Source organism: Poecilia formosa, unplaced genomic scaffold (assembly GCF_000485575.1).
Source record: "Poecilia formosa unplaced genomic scaffold, Poecilia_formosa-5.1.2 Scaffold236, whole genome shotgun sequence".
Classification (NCBI taxonomy): Eukaryota; Metazoa; Chordata; class Actinopteri; order Cyprinodontiformes; family Poeciliidae; genus Poecilia; species Poecilia formosa.
The window spans coordinates 382820-392910 of NW_006800175.1; the positions used below are offsets into that span (position 1 = coordinate 382820).

Sequence of the window (10091 nt, forward strand, 5' to 3'; positions counted from 1 at the left end):
TACCATAAAAAAAGTGTGGAGATTTAAACCTTTTACGTGAAAAAACACGATTGCAGAATCTCAAAACCTGGAGGGACTGATTGATGTGATTTGGCAATAAACGGATAAAAGAACTCCTTTGATTTGATTGACAAAATAAATTTTTAAGTAAACAACAGTTATCTTGAAGGTTATTTGTCCCAGTGGAGTCAAGAGGGCCACATAAAAAGCAACGGCGGGCTGGATTTGAAAATGCCTTATTTGAAGAGCCTGTGTAAGTATAATATGTTAAGTTGGCTTGCCATACAGAGAGGGCGGGACTACCCGGACTCCCCTCCCTGACCACAATGACGCCGAACAAGAAACCCGGAAACATCCGCAGCAGCAGCAAATAGCTCTTCTTCTCCTTTGAGCCGCTGCTTCCAGCGTGGTATCCAGACGTCGACTCCCGTGTTTCTCAGCGAGCATCAAGGTAAATAAAAGAAACAACGCTAAACAAACAGATAAGATCAGCACATTCGCTACTTTTCTGCTTTTCTTTCCCACTTCTCAACTATCCGCCTCCAGCTTCCACCAGTTGCCAGTGAGCAAAGCTCGTTTTCCTGTTACATCCTGCTCCTCTTGTCGGTGAATGAATGAGCCAGAAAAACGTGTGCTGCTCTATAATAAAACCCCTGCCTTATGGCGGATTAAAACAGCGGAAAATGTTACCATGAACTCGCCGCATCCTGTACATGTACCGTTAACTTCCTCTTTTCAGAGCAGCGGTTTTCTCGGGTCCGCTGCTAAGGCTGCTGATTTTTCCTTTATTTGGACCGAGTCTTTGAACGTTACACGCTTGACCCGTAACGTGTGATTACAGCCCGGCTGCGGGCTGGCTGTTTGGCCTTTACATTACAGTATTTACCCAGGTTTAGACTGAAAGCGTGCGGCTCGGATAGAGAAAACCTTTCAGGCTGCAAATGATGCATCATTAAAGGAAATGCACACACTGACAGCTGGGCCATGTGTGGAGCTGGTTAGTCTTTGTTTTAATAGGTCTAGAGGTAACCACACTAATGCATAAAGTTGTTTTTATTTGCTAGATTTTTATGTTGAAGTCAGTAACCTAGTGACTGAAGCACCATTCCTCATTATTGAAGTTAGAAGGGAAAAATAGCGAAGTCCTACTTTAAATTAAGGAATTAATTGCATAACAAATTAAAATTATCTTGATAATTTCCATTTCAATGATGATTTTAAAGGTAGTTTTGTTTACAGAAACATCATATTCATGATTTAGGTTGTAAGTGGTTTTTATTTATTGTTTTTATTTTGGGTATTTAAAATATCTTCCACAGTTGGGTGTTGTTTACAAAATTAATGTTTGTAGGACTTTACAATTATTATTATTTCTAATAAGTTCAAAAAAGTGCAAACAAAATGTAGTTGTGCTTATAAAATAAGAGTGATTTATTTAATTCTCTGGGATAAATAACATATTTTTGAATTGAATGGAGGAAGTTTTATTGTAGTTAGGAAATATCTTTCTGTATCCTGGCATCTTCGCTGCATTTAAAGATGTCTTATTGTAGGAGTCTGTGGGATATTTTTTATTTGTTTCTCAGTAAAACCATATGCTGCTTCATGACTTCATTTTATTTCCTCATTCCAGCCGTTTTTAAAGTTTCAGCTGGAGAACAAAACATGAAGTTTCTTGTTTTCTTTTAAAAGTTTGACAGATTTAACCGTTTTACTTCAAGGACTGTAACATAAAATGAAAACATAGTGTGAACTATATGGTAGTTTTTGATTAAAACTAGAAACAAAGCTTAAAAAGGTTGAAGTCCGTCCTAGCATTTGTGTATCTATACACCAAAAAAATTATGTTTTTGTTTTGATGTGTATAAAGACAGAAAAACTCATAGCGCATTTCAGATGCAGAGAAGCAAAGTCATCGTTACTTTTTTTAAAAACGGCTTTGCTGTATCTACAAGACTTTTTTTTTAGGGGTTTGTTTTGCATAAATTGCCAAAACAACCATAGCCTGGTCACAGAAAGGCTGCGTGTTGTTTCCTTCCTGCCCAGCCTTTGCAATAGCTGTTGCTGAAAGTGGAAGTGAAACACTAAGATAGCTAAATTTGCTCATCACATATTATGAAAGTGCCGCATAAACATTAAACCTGTTTAAAAAGGAGCTGAGGCTGCTGGTCAACACACTGACAATAACTGACTATAACTTTTAAACCCTTGGAATATTTTGTTACCCACCACACTTTTTGGGAAAAATGTTTAATTTAAGTTCATTTATTCAGCGATGGAGGGATTAAACTCACTGTTAAGCATGTCAAATTTCTCAGATTTTTCTCAGATTTTAATCGATTTTCTTATTTCTTTCCTAAAAAAGAAATTACAAATGGCGGAAAATATTTTCAAAAACCGTTTTCTATTGCTGTTATCCCTTCTGTAAGTTGTACAACAAAGAAGTTTTGTTTAATTACAAGAATGTAGTTATAATATTCACAGAATAAAACAGTTTTACCAGAAAAACATCTTAAAAACACGAGGAAAAAGTTCTTTTAATGATAAAAAAGCTTTAGAGTTAAGATCTGTTGTGATTACATCAGTCTGTGTCGTTCTGTCTTCAAAATAAACAGCTGTTTGCACAATAGTTTCAAAATCCTGCCAATGAAAATAATTTGATACGGATCTGTGGAAAGATTAAGTATTTTCTTAACTGTAAAACTTACACCAAGATGCTCAACGTTCATCTTTTTACTTTATTTTATCTTTTTTGCTGGAGTTCTCATAAAATTGTTGCTTTATTCTTCTAATATTATGGCTCTACCCTGGTATTTATTTTTTGTATTGTTTTGACTTTATTGTGTACAAATTATTCTCATATTATTACAACAGTTTTCCTTTAGTATGATTTTATTCTTGGGTCAATGTATTGATAAAACCAGTTCACAAAACTGCTAAAGTATCAATGAATTCTTAAAATTAAATATTATTGAACATCTTTTCAGTCCCTCCAGGATTTCGTGCAATAAAAATCAAAGTGTTCTAACATAAATTTAGAAACATTTGTGGCTATTTATGATGGTAAATGTGACTTTTTATTACTCGCTGCATAGATCATGGACTGCAATCTGACATCAATTAAGGCTGAGGCAGCTGTTTAGTACAAGTAAGAAAGTTGTTGATAATTTTTGAGAAAAATTTGCAATAAACTCCCAAAACAAAGTGCAGCAATTTGTTGATTTTGTGTGAATTTCCATCATAATTCTCAAGAAACAGGAGAGGCTGATTGATATAATTTGACAGTAAACAAATAAAATGGCATTGATTTGATTGATAACATAATATTAAAGCACACCTAGTGTTTGGTCTATGATCTAGAGGGCCACATAAAAAGCCATGGCGGACCAGATTTGGCCCTCGGGCCTCGAGTTTGTAGCCTACACTGTCAAAGTTGGATCTTTTTATTTTTATATTTTTTTTATTGCGACGTTCTGCTGCTGTGCGTAATAAATGCGAATGGCTTTGGTTTATTTTTCTTGTCGCTGACGTTCTCCTTACTTTGCACTATTTCAAATGACTGGGAGGCATGACAGTACCTGACTGGTGCGCCGGTTGTAGGATGTTGGACATGGTAAAACTTGTTGCATGCTCTCCCATAAAGTGGGAGAGTTGGTTACTTTCTTCTCCAAGAAATCCTTTCCACCTCCTCTTTTATTTACCGCTGCAGCCCAGAAAGTGTCAGAAGGAAGAAAGTGAGCCTCCTGTTAAGTAAGTTTTTGTTTGTTCAGAGAACAATCTGTTTCTGTCTCTTTGTAGAGCAATTATGAAATGACAGAAGTGGTAATCTGTTCACCTGGCACAAAGCTGGAAGTCTCCGTCATGTGCAGGTAGAGACGTGCAGTCGCTCTTAGGCATGACCCTTTTCTTGGAAATTAAACGTTTATCCCATGCTGTGCAGCAAAACAGAACAAAGGACAAATGAAACCAGCCATAGAAATCCAGTGAGTTAAAGTTTTTCACATAATTTCTCCTGAGAATTATGTCTTTAAGAGGAAACAGATGGCAAAACTGCAGCGGCTGTAATTCCTGAAACCTAGAATGAGTGTTGCTGTTATATCTGTGGATATTAATCATATTACCTCAGTTATTGCAGTTTTATGTTATTTGCAATTGCATGAAAAGATTTTTTTCTACTTCTGCTAAAATAATTTAATTACTGAATTACCTATTTGTTAGATAATAAATGCTTTCTATTCTTTCCTATTCCAATATATTGATTATATATTGACAAGTAAAGTTTGAGCAAAAAAGAAAGTACCCCTTTTTTTTAAAGTATATTTTGCATTGACTGGTTCATAGGTCAGCTATTCCTGTAGCTAGCCTGCAGTCTGCTGCTTAACAGATGTGCAGATGTGAGCTGCTTGTTTAGTGTGTGTGTGTAAGGGCCAGAAATATCACATGAATTTGTCTTTAAGTAAGAGAAAAGTGCAGTCGCCTCTCTTTGTAGCCATCTGTCGGTTTATTCCCACCAATCCTGTTTAGTTCGCTTTAATCCGACTCTAGTTTGTTTGCCTAAAAAGTCCAGTTTGTTTGGGAATGTCTGAATGCGAAATAAAACTGATGTGGACCAAAAAAGTGAACTCTGGTCCGCCTAAAATCCTTTGTCTTGGTTTGGATGAAGTAACTCTAACGCAGTTTGATGGATATATGAATGCAAAGTGAACCAAAGACTGCTCCAAAAGCAGGAAGAGGACTATAACGCAGGGCATTATGGGTAAAAAGAACCAAAACAAATATGTCTAACACTAGCTGGATAAATGAAATCTGATCTTTTGCCTAAATCCTACAACCATTTTTGTTTACATTTCTTAAAGAAGGGAGTTGCGCTCTTTCTTCTTTGTAGGCTTTCCTATAATTTCCTTTAGTTGTTCTTTATGTAGCGCCACCACTGGACAGGAGGGTAACAGGTTTTTAAAAGATTTAGTTTGTTTGATACAGTGGAGTGTGAAAGTGAACCACAGTGGCTGAAAATGTAACAAATTTTGCGATTTTGGTCCCAAATCAAACCGAATCTACTGAACTATCAGGTGTTAAATGCACAGCAACTACTCTATCATTCATCAAACCAGAGAAAACTCTGGTCAGTCTAGTGTCTCGTTCACAGCACTACAAACCATATGAGAGAACATGTCTGAAGTCTTTAAGGCCTGGTGGTGTTTCTACCTGAAAACGGCCAGTGCCTACTTTCCACTGTTGCCATGGTTTCACCTAATGTAACCACAAAACCAGGCAGTAGTCTGAAGTTCTGTCCAGACCTCGCTGGCTTGGACCAGACCCAGAAGTCTGTCTTTAAAGCCACCATGTGCCACTGAGCTTTGTTCTGCAGGTTGGGTTACAGCAGTTATTCTTGGTATGAGGATTGCTCCAGCGGCTGGTAATATGCAAACCATTTCCAGCAGCAAGCGGACACACACCCCGACTTGAAACGTCTCAGCTACTACAGCCTTTGTTTCACATTCAACACGTTTCTATTCACTTTCTACTGAATGTTTTCCTAAACCTTCAGATTTCCCAGAATATCAGTTTTGTGTGCTTGGTTATTTTTAGCTTGTTTGAGGTTTAAGCTCCTTATTCCATTCGAGGTGCGTTGTTTTTCTGCTCTGTAGTAGGTTGACACAATAACATGAGCAATTGTGTAACTCGTGGAAGCCTAATAAAACAACCACAGGCTCTCCAGCACAGCTTGGAGCGTAAGATTTACATGTTTGCATTACCTCATAGTATCCACTGTGTGCAATGCATATACTGTTGTGCTGATGATGAGTCCGGCTGCCTCTGGCCTGCACAGAAAACGGCCTAATTGATCTGTGGTAGTGCTGCTGGTGCAGTTATTGGGATTAGCATTCTCTGACTGATCCGCCGGCCTGTTCAGCTCTCTGCTGCAGCGTCGTTGATATTCGGGAAGGATTTTTGACAAAGATATTTAAATTAGTTCAACGCTATTTTGTGCCTTTAGATATAGTATTGAAAATAGGGCTGCAACTAATGATTATTTTAGAAATCGATTAATCTATTTTCATGATGATTAATCAGATAAAAAAATTCAGTTTTTTATCTGAAAAAACTGAATTTATATAAAGGCTTAATTGTATAGCATTTTTTGCAATTACAGGATTAGTTTACAAATAAGGAAATATTTAATCTTTTGACACATCAGCATCAAATTATTGGTCCCCTTTCATTTGAGAAGTACTAATATAGTTACACACAGATGCATACTTGGAAGCCTTTTTCTGTTAATTATGATGATTTTTCACTTGTGGAATGAAAACAATTATATTATTATTACATCAGACCATTAAAAAACAAACATTTTTAACAGAAAATTGTGGGTTTAATGTTTAATACCGGCTTAAAGGTTGTTAGATTAAAAATACCTTTTGTAAATAACAGGCCTCATCTTGATGATTATTCTAGATTAGTGAATAAGAGCTGTATAAACTGCTGGAGGGATTTGTTTTCTGCAGGCATGGTTGCCTCCTCGATTTCATGCGATTCTCCATCTTGAATCGTAGCTGCATGTTCGCTCTTGTCTGTCAGCGGGTCGGAGGTGAAATGATGACATACTTGAGTCATTAGTGAGGGAAGAACAGCCTGCCGCCAAATTCATGTTTCTACACATGAATGACTTATTAGAGAGCAGGACGTTTGTACAGTTTTTCTTCTTGCTTTACTCTCACTGATGTGTTTCAAAGCTCTTTAGTGCCTGAAGTAGGGCTGGACAATATATCAATAAATTGGTGGATTTTTTTCCCCCCGCCTGTAGACTCATTGGGTTTCCATAGTTCAAAGTGAACTTATTTGACAAGCTTATATTTGTTTGGATCTTCAATTCAAGTCAGGATGAGTTTTTATTTTTTATGAGAATAAAGTTGTATGACGATGAAGTCTTAATAAAAATAATAATAATAGAAACTTATTTGATTAGATGAATCCACAAATAAACGGGTTCACTGTTCATTGATTAGGGCTGAAACTAACAATTATTTTAGTTGTCGATTATTCAGATTTTTTAAAAAAATGGCTCGTTTTCATTTAACTACATAAGCCCTTTGTATACAATATTAGAGATGCATTTAAGATACAATTTTATTGCCTAAATTGTAATACTGTAGCATTCCTTTAGTAAATCTGAACCATGTGAAGCTAAAACTGCAATTTCAGAAGTTTTGGAGAAAATATATTTACAAACAAAGGTTTTGTTTTTTTTTAATCTTGAATGCAAAATTGATCTTTTTGTTCAGCTTTGGCTTATTTGCTACACTGTATGTTTGTTTTAATTTTCTCTAAATGATTAATCGATTACTAAATTAGTTGATGATTATTTCTGTAATCGATTAATCACGATAAAGCTTATTAATCACTACGTCCCTAGTATTGATAACTAACAATACTGTGTTTACTTGTCCAAGCATCTATAATTTTCTACATTTTACCAACACATAAAAATCTGAAAAGTTTGGCTTTAATCTTTAACCCCTAAATTAAATCATTTGTTAAATTCCAGTGAGAAGTGGTGCGAGATCATTATAATGATGAGAAAATAAATAAATCACTCTGGAAAATTTGTGATGTTGCCATCTATATCCAGCAATAACACCGCAGACTTTTCTTCAACTGGAACTGGATAGCTGGTCCGTTAATGGGAAGATGGATGGAGCTAAATAAAGGCCAAAAACCTGCTAAAAAAAGTAGTTTTACAAAGGATCGCCTCAGGAGGCCTGAATGTAGAAGCGCGCCACATCCTTTTCCTCCCACTTCACAATTATACACCGGTTTGTGTTGGTCTGCAACATTTAAAATCCAAAGAGCCAATTTTGCCCTCAGTTCAGCTAAATAAAATTCATTTAGAGCCACAAATGTTTCCTGATCTTCCAGGGAAAAAAAAACACTTGTAATTTTTGATGACTATCTACTGTTGGAAATTTATTTGTGCAAAACCGCCATTTTATGATTAGAAGATTTAACTTCTGGAAATTCAGGATTTGGTTTCCATAGTTACGAATGATGTCACACACCCAGAGCCGCCATCTTGTTCAGGTCAATTCTACGATGGAATATTAAGGCAAGGCTATGATCTTTTATTTGCACTTATGAGAATTAAGTTATAATATTACAAAAAATAAAGTCAAAATTTTCAGAGAATTAATAATTTAAGAGAACTGCAAAACAAAAAAATAAAAAATTAAAATGAGAAATGTTGAGCATCTTATGAAGTCATGTTTTGGTTTTACAGAAAAGGAAATACTTCATTTTTTTAACACATTATTATCATTTGCAGAACTTTGAGTTTATTTTAAAGAAAACTACACAGAAGTTGATAACTAGAAGCTTTCAATTTTAAGATGTTCTGGTGAAATTGCGCCTTTATTCTGATAATATTATGACTTTATTTTGTAATTAAACAAAAAAAGCCACTTTTGGAAATATTTTATGTTTGCAATTTCTTTTTCAGAAAAGAAAATAATAATAAAAAAAATTGATTAAAATCTGGTCAGGTTGGAAAAAATCTTAGATTTTATTTAAGACTTTATTCTTGTAATTAAACAAAAATTCTCGAAGCTTCAGCTTCGTCGTACAACTCACTCAAGGGTCAGTTGAAATAATAGGGTCAGTTTCTGAAAAGCCACTTTTTCAGAAAAGAAAACAAGAATTTTTTAAATTAAAGACGGACCTGGTTGGCAAAATGTGAAATTAAAACAGTTTAAAAGCGCTGCGCCGTGGTGTGAAAGTCTGTTTCCTCTCATCCTGTATTACTTGACAAACTACAGTATTTACATAGATAATATGTGCTAGACATGCAGTCAGCTTCTTGTTGCTCCATTTCTCTGCTCTTCTCACAACATTTGAGATGTCATTTTTACAATCTGTAACTTCTGCAAATCCCCTGCTGCATTGCTCATAAACCGAGTGCTTTCTTACTTTGTTATTCTTTAATTGACCCACGCTGAGTGTTTTGCTGTTAAATAAGCTGAAAATACAGTCTGGAGCTTTGCAGGGGTTCCTGCTGTGGTTTGTGTTTGTAGCCCTTGGCTGCCTGGAGAAATACTCCTGATTCTTGCCTCTGATGTGTGTGAGTTGGTGTGTGTGTGCCAGTTTCTGATCGCGAGCATTCCTCTCAAGTCTCTCACTTCCGTCCTTTGATGTTAGCTTTATCTGAAGCCCTCATAAAGAGCAGCAGCGTCTCCTGCATATGAAGGTTTTTAGCAGGATGCTTTAGCTTTCAGCCTCCTGTTTGCTGCAGCATCTTCACACCAACTGTGGAAAAACGGAGAGCTATAAATAACATGACCTACTCAAAACTCACAGCTTTAACAAATGCACAAAAAAAATAAAAATCCCTCCAGCGTCTCGGTTTGTTGGGGTTTCTCCTCTCAGACAAACAGATTTGATCCCACTGTTCTTGAATGCACTGTAACCAAAAAAGAAAAGCGTTTATGATGATTTTATTCTGGCATGTTAAACCAGGCATGGCATCCTCATGTGGCCGCCCACATATCAGTGGACACAAAGAGCAGGCGTGTTGCTGCAGATGGTAAATCAGCATGGTGTAAATTCAGCTTTTGCATGAGCTGCCCCCGCACCAACCCGCCATCCACTCATGGTGTTAAACCTCACACATACTTTACATCTGAGGCGAGGTTTTCTTTCACTTCTGTCCATGCTGTGCAAGCATGCTTCATACAGGGCTTTTTTAATGAAAAAAAAAAAAAAAATCACTTTTTTTTAATAAATGAAGGAAAATCCAGCTTTTAATTTGAGTCATTATTAAGCAGTGAAAACAAATCCCTCAGGAAATATTTAAATATTTTTTTTCTTACAAGCTCACTTTCAGAAAGCCATGTTTTACCAGTTGGGCAGCTCTTTATATCGACACACACTCTGTCAAGATTCTTCAGGGCCCACAGCATCACACATCCTCCACCCTGCTTTACATTGGACATGAGGTTCTTCCCCAGATTTCCATCCTTTTTGTTTGTTAAACTGTGTGTGTGTGTGTGTGTGTGTGTGTGTGTGTGTGTGTGTGTGTGTGTGTGTGTGTGTGTGTG

At 36.3% G+C, this 10091-nt stretch overlaps 1 protein-coding gene across 1 annotated transcript in view; it reads left to right on the top strand.

Annotated features, from left to right (window-relative positions):
* Positions 1–321: 321 nt before the first annotated feature.
* fam49bb (family with sequence similarity 49 member Bb) overlaps positions 322–10091 on the top strand; it is a 53580-nt gene continuing 43810 nt past the window's right edge. Inside the window, exon 1 of the mRNA XM_007569098.2 lies at positions 322–451. The gene's annotated coding sequence lies outside the window, so the exon portion shown is untranslated. The remainder of the gene's footprint in view (positions 452–10091) is intronic.